This window comes from Bos indicus, chromosome 19, assembly GCF_029378745.1.
Source record: "Bos indicus isolate NIAB-ARS_2022 breed Sahiwal x Tharparkar chromosome 19, NIAB-ARS_B.indTharparkar_mat_pri_1.0, whole genome shotgun sequence".
NCBI lineage: Eukaryota > Metazoa > Chordata > Mammalia > Artiodactyla > Bovidae > Bos > Bos indicus.
In genome coordinates this window covers 42,208,898-42,216,336 of record NC_091778.1, presented here as the reverse complement: position 1 = coordinate 42,216,336, position 7,439 = coordinate 42,208,898, and positions in this window count along the sequence as shown.

Here is a 7,439-nt window from a genome sequence, read left to right as displayed (position 1 = left end):
AAAGTGAAAGTGAAGTCGCTCAGTAGTGTCCGACTCTTAGCGACCCCATGGACTGCAGCCTACCAGGCTCCTCGGTCCACGGGATTTTCCAGGCAAGAGTACTGGAGTGGGGTGCCATTGCCTTCTGAGCCTATCTCAAACTCATTTGGAGATCTGGATACTTATCAGGATACCATTCCCCATAATCAGGATAATCTTGAAAGATCTACGGCAAAGAATCTCATGCCAATGACTCTTTTCTAGAGTAGAGGTTGGCAAGCTTCTTCTCTAAAATATTTGGCCCAAATAGTAAATATTTTAAGCTTTGCAGGCCATAAGTTCTCTATTTCAATGACTACTCAACTCATTCACTGAAGTAGAAAGCAGCCATGAACAATAGATAAGAAAATAAGCATGACTACCTTCCAATAAAACTTTATAGACACTGAAATTTGAATGGCCAATAATTTTGACATGTCAAAAAGTATTTGTCCTTCTTTGGACTTTTTTTCAACCATTTAAACATAAAAAACCATTCTTAGCTCATGGACTGTACAGAAACATATGGTGGGCCAGATTTAACCCACGTGCAGCTCTTCTAGAACTTAAAATTTCATGAGGCTGATGAATACATTTTTCTATCTTTCTCGATCAAAGTGTATGATAGAGATTCCCAACAAATTTCAAACTCTGCAAAGGAAGAACAGCTCTCATATTTCTCAAATTAGTGATTGATTCTAATGAGAAGCTTTAATGAGGGCAGCAATTCTACCAAACAACCCAACAGTTATATGGGAGTTCAAAGAAGGGGCAAAAAGGATATTTATAAAACCTTGAGCCAAAGGTCACTAAATGAAGCAAATAGTAGAAATTGATGGGGAAATAGTTTCCCAGTGCTACAACGTATGGGCTTCCCAGATGGCTCAGGGGTAAAGACTCTGCCTGCCAATGCAGGAGATGCAGAAGACACAGGTTTGATCCCTGGATGGGGAGATCCTCTGGAGGAGGAAATGGCAACTCGCTCCAGTATTCTTGACTGGAAAATTCCATGGACAAAGGAGACTGGCGGGCAACAGTTCATGGGGTCACAAGAGTCAGACATGACTAAGCAACTGAGCACGCACAGCACAATGTATAGGGCCAGCTGCATAACTTGCAGGGCTCAGTGCAAAATGAAAATGTAGGGTCCTATGTTCAAAAATCAGCGGAAAAAGTGTCACTAAAGGCACTAAAATAAGTGTTTTTTCCTTCTGCATTCATACGCTTGACGTCATAGTTTTGGAGTAGGATTTTTTGGCCATTTAATGTCATTAGGTGTGGTAAGTCACTCAGTCATGTCCGGCTCTTTGTGATCCTATGGACTGTAGCCCGCCAGGCTCCCTTGTCCATGGGATTTTCCAGGCAAGAATACTGGAGTGGATTGCATGCCCTCCTCCAGGGGATCTTCCCAACCCAGGGATTGAACCTGCATCTCTTAAGTGTCCTGCATTAGCAGGCAGGTTCTTTACCACTAGCACAACCTGAGAAGCAATGTCAGCATCAGATCAGATCAGATCAGTCGCTCAGTCGTGTCCGACTCTTTGCAACCCCATGAATCGCAGCACGCCAGGCCTCCCTGTCCATCACCAACTCCTGGAGTTCACTGAGACTCACGTCCATCGAGTCAGCGATTCCATCCAGCCATCTCATCCTCTGTCGTCCCCTTTTCCTCCTGCCCCCAACCCCTCCCAGCATCAGAGTCTTTTCCAATGAGTCAACTCTTCGCATCAGGTGGCCAAAGTACTGGAGTTTCAGCTTTAGCATCATTCATTCCAAAGAAGTCCCAGGGCTGATCTCCTTCAGAATGGACAGGCTGGATCTCCTTGCAGTCCAAGGGACTCTCAAGAGTCTTCTCCAACACCACAGTTCAAAAGCATCAATTCTTTGGCGCTCAGACTTCTTCACAGTCCAACTCTCACATCCATACATGACCACAGGAAAAACCATAGCCTTGACTAGACGAACCTTTGTTGGCATCATAAGTACATAAAAATTAAAAATTTAAGCTACTGGCATGAATTTTACAGTTTCATATTGTGCAATGCCAGTTTTAAATCCAAATACAAGAACATTCAGTCAATGAAATTACACAATTCTTTCTTTTTTTTTTTTTTGCTGATCCGCCCCACAGGACATGGGGGCTCTCAGTTCCCTAACCAGGGATGGAACCCATGGCCACTGCAGTGGAAGCATAAGTCTCAGCCTCAAGACCACCAGGGAAGTCCACAACTCATATATTGTAGCTCATACATGCATATGCATTTTATTCTTATCAAAACAGTGGGAACACTGCATCAAACAAACTCAACTATTTTTTAAATTTCACTTTATAGGCTCACATTCTACCAACACTCTTCACCACTGGCTTTCTGATAAGTAAGACACGACAGAAAAGGACACAGGGTCACCTTATCTTTCCATTTCACTGTTTTCAGGAAGTAGTTGGCTAATACAGGAATGTAATAGAAGTACATGATAGGGTTCCTTGATCATCCATGTATCTTAGAACACCACTGCCTCTGTCTACATTTAAGGCAAGTTCCATTTAAGTGGGAAACCTGGCCTCTTGGGGTTGTTAGAGACTCTGCTTACTTGCTTATAGACATATCATACTTAACTTGTACACACCACCAGGGAAATTTGTTCAATGCATTCTTGTATTGGAACCCCATTCTCTGGATCCTAAGCTTTCCTGTTTCTTGTTCATTTTTCCCTCTAATGACTTCCTGACAAAGTTCAAGAGAGATAAATTTTTTGACTTTTTATGTCTGAAAATATTTTTATTCCATCCTCACTCATGATTAATTGTCAAAGTAGAGAATTTTAGGTTTAATATCATTTTCAGTTAGAATTTTGAAGGCTTTCTTCATTGGAATCATGGCTTCCAGGACTGTTTAGAAGTCCCGAACCATTCTGATTTCCTCATCTTTGGATACATGTTGTTTTTCTTCCATGGTTCTCTGAAATAGTCTGTGCACGTGCCTGGCCATAATTCTTTTTCATTTATTATTCATAGTTCTTGGTGGTCTCTTTCCATTTAGAAACTTGGTTCTTTATAAAATAGTTTCTTCATTCTTTTCCCTTCTCTGTTTCAGGAAGGCCTCCTTAAGACTGTTCTTCTTAGACCAAGCATTTCATTTTCTAATCTTTTCATTTATCTTTTTGTTCTACTGTTGGGGAGATTTTTAAAAGTTTATTTTCCAACCAATCTGTTGACATTTGGTTGTGGGAGTTAGCTTTTAATCCCAAGATCTCTTTCTTTTGCTCTCTAGTTCAACTTTGATGATATTCTATTCATATTTCAAATATGCAGTATTTTGTTACTTCTAAGGATATTAATTATAATTATTTTCTTTTTAAATTTTTTCTTCAGCTTCTTTGATTATCTGTTTCAAGAGTGCTATTTTTTGCTTCTTTCTTTGAATCTTTGTCTTTCACATTGTGGTGTTTTTCAGTGTAAAGTGATCTTTGAAATTCTGTTCATTTTCAAGAGGAAAGCCTTAAGTATTTGAAAGTTCTGTGTGTACGTGTGTGTATTTCATTCCAGGGTGGTTGTCAGGTGAGTTTCTTTTATGGGAAACACTCAAATACCTGTATCTTGAGTTCTTTTCTCTAGGATTTTTCAGCTTCCCTAGAGAAGGCCCCAGTAACCAGAGTTGGCTACATAATTTGCAGGGCCTAGTGCAAAATGAAAATGTCGTATTCCTTGCTCAAATTCAGGAAGAAGTTCAGCTAGAAGTACTAAGGCATCAATAGTTTTCTTTAAAAACATTTCATTACTTATATAGTAGAGGTAATAATGATACATGTTTAATAGTAGAAACTTACAAGTCAAAAAAACATTTTTGATGTCCTAATTTTATGTAATACAATAAATTAATGCTTTATTAAAGTGATTTCTTGATTGATCAGCATGTTTTTGTGGCTTGCTTTTCTGAAAATTCACTTATTAGCTCATAAAATTTATATTTTTATCAACTTCATTTTCAATCTATATAATTGAAAGAGATGTCAGTAGTTCTTGGCAAATGCAAGATCTCTCAAGATCTTAAATAATCTCAAATGGAGAAAACAGCATGGAGCAAAGAACAAAATGGAGGAGAGGGAAAGGAGGAATGAAATAAAAGAATGGACAAGTCAGGCAGGTAGAAGAAGAGTCTGAAATGTCAAGAGAAGAAGCTTCAGCTAGCCTATGGTTGATGGATTTAAACTGAAAGAGAGTAGAGGAAGGAAAGAAATACTCATTGACTACCTATCATTGACAAGCATAGTTGCATAACATATTTAGCTACCATTCAGTAGTCTCTGAATAATACAAGTAATGGCTCCATCTTAGTAATGAAAAACGAAGGCTCAAGAAGAATGAACTTTGCATTAGTACCACAGTTAGAAAAAATGGCAGAACTGATATGTGAATGCTGACATATCTGACTCAACAGCCCAAGTTCTTTCAATTACATGAATGGTGTGGTACTTCAGGACTGGTGTCTTGGCCTCCTGACCATGATGGAAAGAAAAAAGACTTGAAACCAAAATTCCAATTAAGGTTCTAATAACTGAGCTGAAAGAAAATGATAGTGACAAAGACAAGGAAAAGAGAAAAATTCTTCAAGAGAAACTGCAGAAGTAGATTCAATAGTACCTAGTGAATTACTGGAGACAGCTGGTATAAAATGAGAGCAATTATAATTTTTCTTAATAATCATGAGATGACTCAGGGTAATTCTACCAACAAATAACAGAGAAGGATGCCAAAGAACAAAGTGTGATGACAAGGTGACTGAGTTGAAAGTCATGATAGAACGTCCAAGTAGGAATGTCTGATGGGCATAGTAAGGAATGTGTCCAGAATGGTGAAGAAGCCATTAGAGAATATGAAACCATTCACATAGAGCCAAAGCTGCAAGAAGGGATGAGATCACTGAGGGAGAGAGGGTAGGAAAAAAAAAGTGCGAGTATAAAACTGTAAAAAATGACACATTTTAGACCATTCTTTCAGAATCTATGAGTGGAAGAAAGAAAAGGAGCAGAGATGTAGCTACATTCTTGAAAGCAATCGTTTAGGACTCAGTTAAGACTCAGGTGGTCAGTATCAAATGTGTCCAAGAGGGTATAGGAGAAGAAATATGAAAAATGATGACTGGATTTGAGATGTAGGGTAATTGGTAATTTTTGTGGGGTAAGTTTCAGTAAAATGACGAGATTAAAATTTAGGGGTGAGTAGAAAGTGAAAAGTGGAGGAAACGAATGCAGAAAATTTTTCTAGAAATAATGAAAGGAAGAAACGTAAAAATACAAGAAATCCTGAAATAGAACAGGAATATCAGGTCATAGTCTAGTCCCTTCATTTTACAGATGAAGGAACTGAGGCCCATAGAGGTTAACCAGTACTGTTAGTCTCCACATACCCACTCCTCCCAATCTCTCCCCCCACATTCCCCCACAGCTTCCCCTATTATTAACATCTTGCATTAAGTGAGGAGCACTGGTAACAACTGATGGACCAATACTGACATATTATTATTAACTAAGTCCATTATTATTAACTATGCTAAAGCCTTTGACTGTGTGGATCACAATAAACTGTGGAAAATTCTGAAAGAGATGGGAATACCAGACCACTTGATCTGCCTCTTGAGAAATCTGTATGCAGGTCAAGAAGCAACAGTTAGAACTGGACATGGAACAACAGACTGGTTCCAAATAGGAAAAGGAGTACGTCAAGGCTGTCTATTGTCACCCTGCTTATTTAACTTATATGCAGAGTACATCATGAGAAACGCTGGACTGGAAGAAACACAAGCTGGAATCAAGATTGCCGGGAGAAATATCAATAACCTCAGATATGCAGATGACACCACCCTTATGGCAGAAAGTGAAGAGGAACTCAAAAGCCTCTTGATGAAAGTGAAAGAGGAGAGTGAAAAAGTTGGCTTAAAGCTCAACACTCAGAAAATGAAGATCATGGCATCTGTTCCCATCACTTCATGGCAAATAGATGGGGAAACAGTGGAAACAGTGTCAGACGTTATTTTTGGGGGCTCCAAAATCACTACAGATGGTGACTGCAGCCATGAAATTAAGACACTCCTTGGAAGGAAAGTTATGACGAACCTAGATAGCATATTCAAAAGCAAAGACATTACTTTGCCAACAAAGGTCTGTCTAGTCAATGCTATGGTTTTTCCTGTGGTCATGTATGGATGTGAGAGTTGGACTGTGAAGAAGACTGAGTGCCGAAGAATTGATGCTTTTGAACTGTGGTGTTGGAGAAGACTCTTGAGAGTCCCTCGGACTGCAAGGAGATCCAACCAGTCCATTCTGAAGGAGATCAGCCCTGGGATTTCTTTGGAAGGAATGATGCTAAAGCTGAAACTCCAGTACTTTGGCCACCTCAGGCGAAGAGTTGACTCATTGGAAAAGACTCTGATGCTGGGAGGGGTTGGGGGCAGGAGGAGAAGGGGACGACAGAGGATGAGATGGCTGGATGGCATCACTGACTCGATGGACGTGAGTCTCAGTGAACTCCAGGAGTTGGTGATGGACAGGGAGGCCTGGCGTGCTGCGATTCATGGGGTCGCAAAGAGTGGGACACGACTGAGTGACTGAACTGAACTGAAGTCCATTTCATTAAGGTTCGTTCTTTGTGTTGTACATTCTATGGGTTTTGACGCACGTATAATGACATGTATCCACCAACATAATACCACATAGAACAGTTTCACTGCCCTAAAAATGCCAATACTGTTATTTAACCTGGTTAGAAAAGAGCTTAGACAGAAAACCAATAAAGATGTAACTTAGGAGGGATAAGAATCAAGAGAAGACTATCTGTCTTCAAAGAAAAGCCCATTTAATTCCTTAATTTTCATTTTGTACCTGGACTTCTTCCTCTGGTACCATGAACCCACTGGTTCTTGAAATTATTTTTGATCTATCCAAAAGGATCATGATTATCTATAGAAAACCATGACTATGATGGCTCACTTACTAGAGAAAAAGCAAAGTTATTGCTTTGAGCAAGGGAAAAAGAAACTTGTGTGTCACACTATTTTATTCTTATAGGAACTTTATAGTCCTAAGGCCTGGAAGACAGGAAGGATTACTCATGCTAAATTTGAAATGCATCCCTATAATAATCTTGATAATACTCCTCCCTTTCTCATTTTGGAGATAACAAATAACCCCAAGGCAACTATCCACCTACAGAATGTACACATTAGGGTAAAGGCATTCATTTAAGAAAAAAATACCTAATTATGAATACTTCAGATGAGCTGACAAACAACATTTTGCTATGGGTAGCAGAGTTCACCAAGAAACACCCTGATAATGTGTATATAAAGGTACACGAAACTGTTTCAGTAGGACATTTGCCATCAGAGCTTACCTCCAGGAACAAGCAGGGCAGTCTAGACACC